General features: G+C 37.8%; 1 protein-coding gene across 1 annotated transcript in view; it reads right to left on the reverse strand.

Annotated features, from left to right (window-relative positions):
* Positions 1–12835, reverse strand: part of LOC150086849 (histone lysine demethylase PHF8-like) — a 445826-nt gene that overhangs the window by 70069 nt on the left and 362922 nt on the right. The gene's annotated exons all lie outside the window — the stretch shown is intronic.

Here is a 12835-nt window from a genome sequence, read left to right on the forward strand (position 1 = left end):
CTGATTCAGGTGTATAAGGCCTTGAATGGGTTGAGCACGCTGAATTCTGATGGGATTCTTCCATTTGTTCGGATTACGAACTAAGGGGGCATAAATTGAAATTGAGGAAGGACAGATGTCGAATAGATGTGGGAAATTTGCCTTTAGCCAGCGGGTGGTTAATTTCTGGAACAAACTTCCATCTGTCGTTGTGGAAGTTGATAGGTTAAATAAATTTAAGGAGGAACTGGACAAATATTTAGAGGATTGTTTTGTATTTTTTTTTTTTTTTTTTTGGCTGATTCTGCATAAGCTCATACGCTTGCTTTCTTGCATCACATGCCACTACTACTACTACCACCACCTGGCCCATATGAAGAAGTCGTGCTGGTCAACAGTGAGTAGATAAATTGGTATTCCGAATGGGCTCTGGTTCACCTTCTACTACAGTGGAGTCCAACTGATTCCTGTACAGAGGCCATATTCAAAGTCAGATTTTTTCGGGGGCCACACCGAGTGATTCGAGAAAAATTTGTGTGTTATATTTTCCATATCTTGTTACATGTAAAAGGAAGTTTCTGTGTTCAGTTACAGTTTTTTATTTTCATGCTATATATAAAAAATGCAAATTTCCAATACTTTTATGTGTAACAAATCTATGTCACTATTTTATTTTATTAAAATCATAAAAATATGTCTTTCTTTTGTTTTTCAAAACATTACTTTTGCCTTTAAATGCTCACTTTAGAAAATTTACAACCCAAAAGGATCCCTGCTTAAGATGAATATAAGGTGAATAAATAAAAATAATGATGAACCTAAAATTGAAAATATTCTAAAATTTTATTAATTACAATACAAGATTACAATTTACTAAACAAAACATTTAATGAGAATTTTTTTTTTTTTTTTTTTTGATAATTAGCAAAATTTAAAATGCTGTACTCACTTTCTGAGGGGCCGTAGGTTGGACACCGCTGTGAATCAACTGTAGCACCCAGTTTGAGAATTAGGAGAGAGAGTGATTTAATTTTACTTCGACAAATAATCATCTGTTGTTTTGTGGAAGTGAGTTATCCACATTTTTCCGTAAATTTTCCCTATCTCTGTTTACATCTATCCGACATCTATCCGATGGATGTCGGATAGATGTGTGGAAATTTGCCTTTGGCCAGCAGGTGGTTGGTTGGTGGAACCGACTTCCATCACTTGTTGTTGAAGTTGATAGCCTAAACAAATTTAAGGCTCAACTGGACAGGTATTTCGAGCGAACGGAGGGGTGAAATGGGAGTGGTGTGTTTTTTTTTGTTTTTTTGGCTGATGCTGAATAAGCTTGCTTTCTTGCATCATATGCCTCTACTAATGCTAATGCTAATGCTAATACATGGTCACAGTCCCTGAATATCCGAATGACAATTACATTTTGGACAGTTAAAAAAAAAAAAAACAGAAACAAAAAAATTCAAATTTAAGACCTAGTGACAATATCGATGACGAAAGAAGGAAAATGAGGACAATGAAGGTATTAAAACCTTCTAAACGTAAAATATTGGCATTTGGTGAAAACGAAGTTAGAAAATTGGCAATTAGGCTTCAATTAAATGAAAGAGATAGAATTCGTGGATTTCGCGAATACCTAATTGAAAAGACTATTTCGGAAAAATTGAAGAGCATTTTCACAAATGAATCTGATCGTCAGCCCAACCAGAGCTTCGTTAATGACAATTTCTTCACTACTATTTCTTAAAATTGTAGGCCCACCGGCGACACACTTCGATCCAGCAAATATGTAAATTCTTGTCTGCTTCGGAAACATCATTCATCAACAGACACAAACAGCAAGAAAAGAAGTCGGCATAGTGTGTTGGATGAGAACTCAAAAAAAATTTGGAATAGTCTATAAAAACTTTATTATGAAATTATTTTTACTTATTACTTATTTTTTACACATTTTAATTATTTTTTATATACTTGAATAATAAATTCATCCTTAACAAACTGTGTGTTAATATACTTAATTTGTTCTTATTCCAAAAACCTTACTACTAAAGTAACGATATCAGGAAATACTTTTTTAGAGTACTGTACTTTTCATGTCATTTTAATTTTCAAATTTTCCTGATAGCAAAGAATGAGTATCGGCACCTATTTTTTTTTACAAAAAAAGCACTGATTATAAGCATCAATTATTATAAACCCTGAGGGATTCCACTAATAACATCAGGCCAAAAAGAGCAGTGTCCTCTTAGTTCCTGTGGAATAGTATCAAAAGGTATAGCGAAACCTAAATACATAAGGTCAAATTTATTGTGTGCATTCAGTTCCTCTGTTACCGTCAGAGTAGCTAATCAGATAGGATTTCCCCCTGCCCTAACAAACAATCTCATGCTGTGTTTTTTGTATAATTCCATTCCAGTTAAGATGATCCCACAATACTTCCTTAACTGCTGACCCCATAATTTTCCTTGAAACAGAAGTCAAGCTTATAGACCAATAATTGCTCATGCCACCCTTTGATTCCCCTTTTGTAACCATTTGCACACCTTCGATCTAAATAAACTTTGGCTAAGGCAAAGAAAGCCAAAATGAGAGCCATGGGAAACTTTTACTGGTCAAAAGCATTTCCCGGTACTGCAGCTTCTCCCTGCATTCTAAGTAAACAGATGGTGCGTGTTATCAGCAGTGGCAGTAGAAGTCGATAATGATGTGCTGATTAGTTTTTTCTTATTATTAAAAGCAGATTATCAGAGTTCATGCGTGGGCTGAAATTTACTTATGGGTATACTCTCCAGACTGCTTCAGTCTTAGGGCGTTTATCCCCCCCCCCTCCTGCTGTTTTAACCAGATATGAAAACAACTTCTACAGGTGGTGCATATTATCAGTAGTTGCAGTAGAAGTTGGTTTTCTATCGGGTTAAAACAGCGGGAAGAGGGGATAAACACCCTGAGACTGAGGCAGTCTGGAGGGTGTACCTGTAAGTAAATTTCAGCTGCAAAGGCATTACACTCATGAACTCCCATAATCTGCTTTTAATAATGAGAAAAAACTAATCAATACATCGTTATTGACTTCTATTGCCATTCCCACTAACATGCACCATTTGTTTACTGAGAATGCAAGGAGAAGCTGCAGTACCAGGAAACGCATTTGACTGCTAAAGATTTCCAAAAGTTTCTCGTAGTTCACATGTTAGCTTTCTTTACCTTCGCCGAAACTTCCTAAAGCTTACCTCTTTTGTTATGTTATGTTATTTGGTTTTTAGGAGCATTAGCAACTAAGGCCATATTGCTCCGGGATATGCGGTGGTCATTCCCTGACCTTTCCGCATTCTCCGTATTTGGTGGTGACGGGCTCGAACCCCGGTCTAATCAAGAAGCGTGTGCTATGCACTGCTACTCCTTCCCACCTGGCTACGGAGGCGCCCTCTTTTGTTACTTTTAATATAACTGGATTGAAACTACCAGCCCCAAGTTCCTTATTTATTTTCAGCTTCAGAAATTTCTCTTGCACTTTCTTCTTAGTTATAACAAAATCATTTATCTTGTGTACTTTTAGTGTTTCCAGCCCTAAAAACTTCTTAACGTGGGAATACGGATGCAAAATATCTATTTAGTTTGGCAGCAACCTGAACAGGATCATCAACAGTTATGCCATTCATATGTAGTGAGCCAATGTTGTTCATCTCATTCCTTCTAAGTTAACGTAAGAAGAGTCTTTGCTACTTATTTTTCTTTGCATTCTTAGTTAAGGACTTAGCATTAGTAGAGGCATATGATGCAAGGAAGCAAGATTATACAGCATCGGCCAAAAAAAAAAAAAAAAACATTTCCCATTTCACCTATCCATTCATTCCAAATGTTTGTCCAAGCCTTCTTTGAATCTATTTAAGCTGTCAACTTTCACACTGACAGATGGAAGTCTGTTTCAGCAATCAATCACTTGCTGGCTAAAGATAAACTTCTGCACGTCTATTCTGCAGAACTTATGCCTTTCTTGGTAAGAGCAATCTGTGTGCTGTTGTCTTTTGCATGCTCCTGAGTTTTTGCCTTTTCTGGATAATTAAAGCTGCAAGTATAATATTTTCTCATCTTCAGACTATCATAAAGTGATGTTCTACCTGCCTATGCTTGTGACTTCGATGGATTTATCTGCATAGATAAGTATTTTGTATTTTTAATTTTGATATGAACATCATAGCCAACACAAGATTCTTTGTTTGGAGTTAAAGAAGTTTGCTGCCACTGGTCACTAATTGAATAAATTTGTCGCCTTCTGGACATACTGGATTGAGCGCTGTTTTCTCAGAACTCATTGCCCTCAACTACGGGGGGGGGGGGGGAGAGCATAGTTCCCCTGATCTTTATCGTCCCACGGGACTCTAAATAATTACAATTTGTGTGTAAACAGCTGAGTCACTACCAGACCTTACATTTAAAAGTTTTTTTTTTTTTTTTTAGCTGCTGTTTTTAAAGAATAGCATGATTAGTAATATTTCTAATTGAGAATTATGAGATCTAACATGGAAGAGAAGACTAATTTATTAATAAGAATATTTTACAAATATTAAGAAAACCTGTAACTGGCTCAAAGGGTAGAGTTAGCAGTTCTCCAAAGCCGAATCGGGAAACGGTATCACAGTCAACTCAAGAAAACCCTAATAGTGAAGGTTCCATTTCAACTCAAGAAGTTGGAACTTCTGTAAGCTCTGGAGAAAATGACAAGATGGAAAATCTAGATAAACCACAGGATCCTTCTTTCATGCATGACAAGATATCTAATATGAGAAAAGATGTAATGAGCTTCCTCATGGGGGGAGACCAACAAAGTTCCTAAAAAGGCTAAAGATATAATTATGGAAAAATGGTCAAATCTTGAGACTGTCATTACAGCCCTCTTAATTGATAATGAGAGATTAAGAGCTATTAATAAAGAAAGTGAAATCTGGGCCAATTTACTAGATAAAATTGTACAAACTTTTTCATGAGGGAATATTAACAAAATGGATCATAGCCAGGAATCAGTTAATCAAACTGCTGAAACAAATACAGCAGTGTATGAGGGAACAGTTTCACGTTGCTTCCTCTGTGAGATCATATGTTGACGCTGCCCGTGGAGCACCTTCGGTGAAGAAAAAATCAGTAAGATGAAATGAAAATGTCATAATATTATGAGCTTCTGAAAATAGTAATCTGAAAACTAGTGTCGACATAAAAAATTTAGTATATAATACTTTAAAGTTAGAGTTTAAGAATGTAAAAATAAAATCCTTGATTTTATTTTTAGTGCTAGCCCATAACATTAGCACATAACAAAGCACTTGAAACTGCTTCCGAGTCTGACCTAGTTAGCATATCTACAGGGGTTCTCAAGAAAGACAATCCAGCAGTCGTGATATATGACATACCTAAGGATTTAAGTAAGGAAGACGTCGCTGAGAATTTATACAATAAAAATCTTAGTGATAACGGATTCTCACTAGAGGAAGTCAGAAAGGAAACTACTTTTAGATTTACGATAAGATCGAGATCTTCATTGAAGATCGTAAATTCAATGTTCGCTGATTACCCAGTGAACATTGAATGTTCACTGGGTAATCAGTTTTACCCCTCGACTTTATAAATGTATCTCAACTATGGACAGGATTTTCTTGGCTTGTAGCTCGCATAGACATCAGCCATTTATGATTGTTACCAAGTGTTTTTTATACTTGGGATACGGACATATGGCTCAGTACTGTACCCACACATCTTCATGTTGTGGGCATTGTGCCTGGAGTGTTCATGTCTATGCAGAATGCCTGAATAAAGAGGAATCCCCTTGTTGTATAAATTGTAAAAGGCGCAAAAGAAACTCCTAGCATTCTATTAAAGATCCCAACTGCTGCGAATATAAAAGAGCTTTAGAACTGACATGACAAAGGATTTCTGATGATTGAGTCTGAAGCTGCAAATACAAAAATGCTGATGCTGCAAATACAAAAATGCATTTGCAGCATACAAAAGATGCGGCAAAAGCTGAAAACTGAATTTAAGCCGATTAAAGTTAAGTCATTAAAATTAGTTTGTAACAAGGGATTTTAATAGAAACAGTCAAAAGCTGATTTAATAAATAATTCAAAGTCAGATTCTTTAGCTATAGCAGGAATTGCCACGGTGGTTCCTAGAAAAGATAATCCATCCATAATCATTTATGATGTTCCCAAAGACTTGAGACAGGATGAGATACTACAAGAATTATACTGTAAAAATTTAGAAGAGTTTGGTATTACATGGGATGAAGTCAAGAGGGATATAACCTTCAGCTATACAACTGTTGTTATTTTTTGGATTTTAGGAGCATTAGCAACTAAGGCCATATTGCTCCGAGGATATGCGGTAGTCATTCCCTGATCTTTCCGCATCCTCCGTATTTGGTGGTCATGGGCTCGAACCCCGGTCTAATCAAAAAGCGTGTGCTACACACTGCTGCTCCTGCCCACAGAGGCGCCAGCTATACAACTAAGTACAGAAGCGCTATAACAGGAAATTGGGTAGTTAATATCTCTCCACAATTGTATAAACTGATCTATACATTGGATAGAATTTACTTGACTGTTACTTCCAGCAGGTACAGGTCGTTTACGATAGTCTCTAGGTGCTTCTTATGCCTTGGGTATGGACTTATGAAAAAATATTGCTCTCAAACCTCCCCATCCTGTGGCCATTTTGCAAGAGACGGGCATGTACTGGCAGAGTGTCCTAATAAGGATGAAGAACTGTAAGCATAGAAAACGTGAACTTCACTCAGTCAGGGATTCTCATTATCCGGAATATTTATGGGCTATGGAATTGGTACAAATAAGGACGGCCAATGAATAATCGAAATAATCAACAATCAAATGGAGTTAATAAACTCACAAGAGGATCTGCACACGATGCTGTCATGGATAGAGTTCTTGGTTCTTCAGGAATTAAAATCATGCAGATAAACAGCCAACATTCTAGGCTGGTGGCTGATGAAATTAGGAAGTCACTGCAGGAGAACTTGATTGATAATATAGTATCCGTACAAGAACCGTATTGGCCCAGGATTCAATTGGAGCAAAGCTTTAAGATACTGGGATATCCTCTGAGTGCACGAGTTGTGTAGCCCGTACAAGAAGAGCCCAAATCAGGAATCGTGATAACCAATAACGATTTAGATGTTGTGGTGAAACACGGGTTGTGTAATCAATGTGCCACATGCCTGATGATTGCAACAGCAACATTGCAATTTGATCTTATTTCATTGTATTGTCCTCCATCAATGGATTTTAATAGCTCTTTGGATTACCTGGAACATGCACTATTTATGTTAAAGCCTAATCACGTAATAATCACTATTGATGCAAATGCTAAATCAAGTCTATGGCATAGTTTTACAACAGATGGGAGAGGTTGTCTGTTGAAGAATTTATATTTAATCACAATTTATATGTGATGAATATATCCAATCAGCCGGCCACATTCTCTGGACCTATGGGGCAGTCCAACATTGATATAACTATAGTAACTTCTGGCCTATGACACTACATCTATGATTGGTGGGTCGTTTCTGACTGGACATCTAGTGACCATAGAGTTATCTCTCTTTATGTAAAAAATGTTACAACTTCAGCTAGTCAATATCGAGTGCTAGGTTGTTGTTATTTGGTTTTTAGGAGCATTAGCAACTAAGGCCATATTGCTCCGGGAATATGCGGTGGTCATTCCCTAACCTTTCCGCATCCTCTGTATTTGGTGGTGACGGGCTTGAACCCGGGTCTAATCAAGAAGTGTGTGCTACGCACTGCTGCTCCTTTCCACCTGGCTACGGAGGCGCCTCGAGTGCTAGGGTTGGTTCGGTTCTCACTGAAAACAATTGATTGGTCTGCGTTCGATGCATCAATTCTTATGGACTTCTCTGTGATACAACATCAGTTAATAGAGTATTTGGCTAACTCTCTTGCTGTATTTATACAGGATTCCATTATAAGAGCAGTTGTAAAATAATAAGAGAAGATTACCTCAATATATTACGTAGAGCACTTCCGTATGATACTCTCCAGCAATTAAAACGAAAAAAATCGCAAATCTTACTACAATGTAAGATTTGCGATTTTTTCGTTTTAACTGCTGGAGAGTATCATACGGAAGTGTTCTATGTGTCATATTCAGGCAAACTCCTCTTATTATTTTACAAATATCGATATCAACATATTGAGCATTACAGCTCTGGTTCATACTATTAAATTATAAGAGCAGTGTACAAGGCTAGATCAAAATCCTGTCCTTGGTGGACTTCAGAGTAAACAGGGCTAGAAGAATAGCAATGCCACAGACATTGGTCCCTCTCTGAGGTTGCAAGGCTGCACGAGGATTATTTGTTCTTAAAAAACAATTATAGTAGGAAGATAGCTGATCAAAACCAGGTGACATGGACACTTTTTGTGAAAGAATCAGGAAATTATAACCTGCGGGGTTTACTATATAAACCGTCACGTGACAAATCCAGGTATGGGGAAGTGTTTAATACTGTAACCATGGATATCAGTGAGACTATTGGTTGGAAGGACTCTGTTGAGATAATTTTAAGTAAGCTATTTACAACTGACGATCCTCAGGAAGATACTGAATATCAAGCTGGTATACGTAGAGATAATCAACTCTATGTAGCTAGAGAACATGCTGTGGAATTTACGATGGATGAACTAACAGGAGTTTTGAAGCAGCTTAATCTCAGAATGTCCTGGAATTGATTTAGTCAAGAATATAGTTATAACAAGGTTCTATAAGTTGTTACCTAATATCCTTTTATTAATGTACAACTAGATAGTATGAACCAGAGCTGTAATGCTCAATACGTTCTACGGTGATATCAATATTTGAAAAATAATAAAAGAAGTTTACCTCAATATAGTATGTAGAACACTTCCGTATGATACTCTCCAGAAATTAAAACGAAAAAAATCGAAAAACTTACATTAGAGCAACAAATAGTTTAAAAAAATAATTAAAATTCAATTTAACACAATTAAAAATAAGAAAATTAATTAAAAGAATTTAACGAAAAAAAAAAAAAAATTATAGTAGGAAGACAGCTGATCAAAAACAGGCAACATGGACACATGTTGCAGTAGTTCCTTAGTTTAAGTGTTTGAACTAAGGAAAAGTATGATTTCAGTGATACGAGGTTGATCAAATCCATCTGACCGGAGGCGGAGGCATCAAAGTGTTTTGATGCTGCCATTCTTAATGGTTGCACAACTGGAAGATCTACTCTTCTTTTCTTTATCTTTCTCTCTCTCTCTCATTTTTCCCCCCCTTTCAGTTTTTATATTATATATATATTTTTATCTTATTTATTTATTTATTTTTTATTCTTTTCTTTCTCTTCCATTCGGGGTTCTCTCTCTCCCCCACTGAGATCATAGGTGTCCCATTTACTGGAACTGGCCCACCTTCCCATGGTGTGAATGAGTACCCAGAATCATCTGTCTAGGTGATGGATGCTTCTGGGTAGCCAAGCGGCCAGAAAATTACAACAGAATACACATATCTAGCCAATTTGCAGAGATATTGTTCTTCACAGAGATTCGAGGCAGAGTTGAACTGACGTTCTAGGAGCTACCCCTTACATAAACACATGTCCATGCCTTTCGCTGTACTCATTTTAGCAGCAGTGCTACATCCTTCCTAAAATGAGGCATCCAGAACTGCATGCAGTATTCAAGGTGTGATCTGACCATTGCCTTATACAAGGGGATAATCGCCTATTTATCCCTGCTAGGAAAATTCCTGTATATCAGTGACAAGACCCCATGAGCTGCTCTGGAAGCCTGTTTTCACTGTTCAGAAAACTTCATATCTGACTGCAGAATTACCAAAGGTCCTTTTCATTCTCCACTACCCTGAGTATAGTACCGCACAGTTGGTATGTTACTCTGGAGTTACTGCTATCCATATGCAGTACTTTGTATTTGTCAATGTTAAACTTGAGTTAAACTTTAAATTTAAGTTAACTAAGTTTAAGTTTAGAGTTATATTTTTGGATTGAAATTTTATTATTATTTTTTTTATGAAAACCCCAAACATGAGAGGTATTAGAACCTTATAGTACTTAGTACCGTGCTTGGGTTGGAGGTTGAGAAGACGAAAGAAGATATTTGTTGACATTAGACTTGAACTCTTGTAGACTGTAATTTTCAGGAAATACATATGAAGGAAGGATGTTCCAGGAAACGGCAGGTGAATGAATAAACGAGGAAGATGAAAAGTTGGTTCTGCAAGTTTGAAGTTGGACAGTAAATGGATGTTGGCTGGTGGAAGCACATGTTCGGAGTCTTTTGAAAGAGAGAGCGGGAATTGTTATTATTATTACTATTAGCCGTATGGTGCAAGGAAGCCTGAGGCTTGTGTTGCACCAGCCAAAATTAAATTCCCGAGTTACCCTCTGCGTGCATATGTGTGTTTGTGTGTGTGTGTGTGTGTGTGTGTGTGTGTGTGTGTGTGTGTGTGTGTGTGTGAGAGAGAGAGAGAGAGAGAGAGAGAGAGAGAGAGTCAGAAATAAAAGGGAATCACCAAGAAATAGAAGAATGATGATATCCAGCTCAGGACCGTGTGCCAAGCCCGTACTCACCAGATGCGAGCCCCTGATAGAAGCCAATTCAGAAGAACAGTGCCCACTGAAGTATCTGTAGAAAAGGCATGCAGCAGAAACAGTACTTCTTTGAGACAGAGAGTGGAGAGACTCTGTTAGAGATGAGTCATTAATTAACCTAACTGCCCTCTTCTGAATAGAATCTAGAAGCCTGAGAGAGGTTTTGGGAGCACCGCCCCCAGATGAGGGAACAATATTCTATGGTAGGGCGGATTTGCGATTTGTACGGAGTGAAGAGCTGTTTGGAAGTAAAGTAACACCGAGAGTGAAAGAGAAAGCCAAGTTTTTTTAGATGCAGAGGAAGCAATATTTGTAATGTGCTTGTGCCAAGAGAGATTAGAAGACAGGGTAATCCCCAAAAGAGATATATCATTTTGCCTCAAAATCAGAGTGTCACCAAAGATAAGCATAGGAGTAGAAGAATCCTTTTTACAAGATAAAAGGGCACCTCCGTAACCAGGTGGGCAGGAGCAGCAATGCGTAGCACACGCTTCTTGATTAGACCGGGGTTCGAGCCCGTGACCACCAAATACGGAGGATGCGGAAAGGTCAGGGAATAACCACCGCATACCCCCAGAGCAATATGGCCTTAGTTGCTAATGCTCCTAAAAACCAAATCACAAACAAACAAGATAAAAGACAAGACTGAGTTTTAGAAGGATTGAAATCAACTAAGTTGTCTTTGCCCCACTGGGGAATTACCTGGAGATTGGTATTTAAGGAATTGTTAGCAGATATTTGAGAAGTTGAAGCTGATTGAACAGGGCAAGGTTTCTCAAAATGGAAAGTGGAATGCAATGTGCTATCATCGGAAAAAGTATGGATAGGATTTCTAGTCAATGGAAGGTCATTAATATACAAGAGGAAAACAGTGGGGGAAAAGAACTGAACCTTGGGGGATACCAGCATTAGTGAAGAAGTTAGAATACAGAGAGCCATCTACCATCACCCTCAGTGAGCGATCAGAGAGAAAACTGATTAACCAATTACAAAAATTAGTTGGCAAACCATAAGATGGAAGCTTGTTTAGAAGACCTTTATGCCAAAACATGATTGAAAGCCTTTGAGATGTCAAGAGCAACTGCTTGTGTTTCCCCGAACTGTTCCATTGAATTAGTCCATAAATGGGTAACATAAGCCAGAATATCACCAGTGGATAAATACTGACGGAATCCATACTGGCAATCGTTCATCAGACGGAAGGTATTTGAAATTGAATCAAAATCATGACTCAGACCAGAGCAGCAAAGCAAAAGGCTCAAACTAATGGGAGTGCTATGGCTCAGGGGAGAACTGGGGGCGGTTATCCTCTGAATCACAGCCTTTTGAAATGCACTGCTTGTTTGATGTTTGTGGAGCAATCAGGAACGGGACATGATATTTCCAAGGGGAATATCTTTGTGTGAGCGCGATGTAAGGAGTGTGAGGAAATCAATGCTAATGCCAACACCAAACCCCGGGGGATTCCACTAATAACATTAGTCCACGAAGAGCAGGGTCCATTGATTACACTCTCTGTCTTCTCCCACTCAACCATCCCATTATTAATAGCAGTAACTTTCCCTTACTGCCACATTGCTCCAATTTGTACAGCAGTCATCCATGTGCAAAAGCATCAAAAGCTTTCCTGAAATCCAAGCATAAAATATCAAAATTATTTTTTGCATCCAGCTCCTTTGTGATCACATTGTAGTATCCAGTCAAATTGGTCAGACGAGACTTCCCCTTAACAAACCCATGATGAGTCTGAATTATAACTGCAGTCTTGTTTAGATGATCCTGCAATGCTTCTTTAACCAGTGATTCCATTATTTTCCCCAGAACAGAAGTTAAACTAACAGACCCGTAATTATTGTGTCACACTTCCATCCCCCTTTGTGAATCGGGGATAGATTCGCACATTTGCAACCACAGGAACCTCCACTGAATCAAAAGATGCTGTCATAATTATGTTGGTTTGCTTACTTCCTTTGATGCCTCCTTTAATATAACTGGATAGATTCCATCCACACCATGTGCCCTTCTTATGTTTAACTTCAACAATTTCTTCCCCTCATTGCTGTCAGTTATTACAAAATCATTTAGCTCCCACTTAGAGTTTAATACGCTTCTGTGTACAGAATTCGACATCTGAATCTAGCCTACAGATTTCCTGATGTGTGAATGTAGATGCAAAATACTCATCCAGTTTGTCTACCA

Source organism: Mastigoproctus giganteus, chromosome 4 (assembly GCF_048544385.1).
Source record: "Mastigoproctus giganteus isolate SK-2022 chromosome 4, ASM4854438v1, whole genome shotgun sequence".
Lineage (NCBI taxonomy): Eukaryota > Metazoa > Arthropoda > Arachnida > Uropygi > Thelyphonidae > Mastigoproctus > Mastigoproctus giganteus.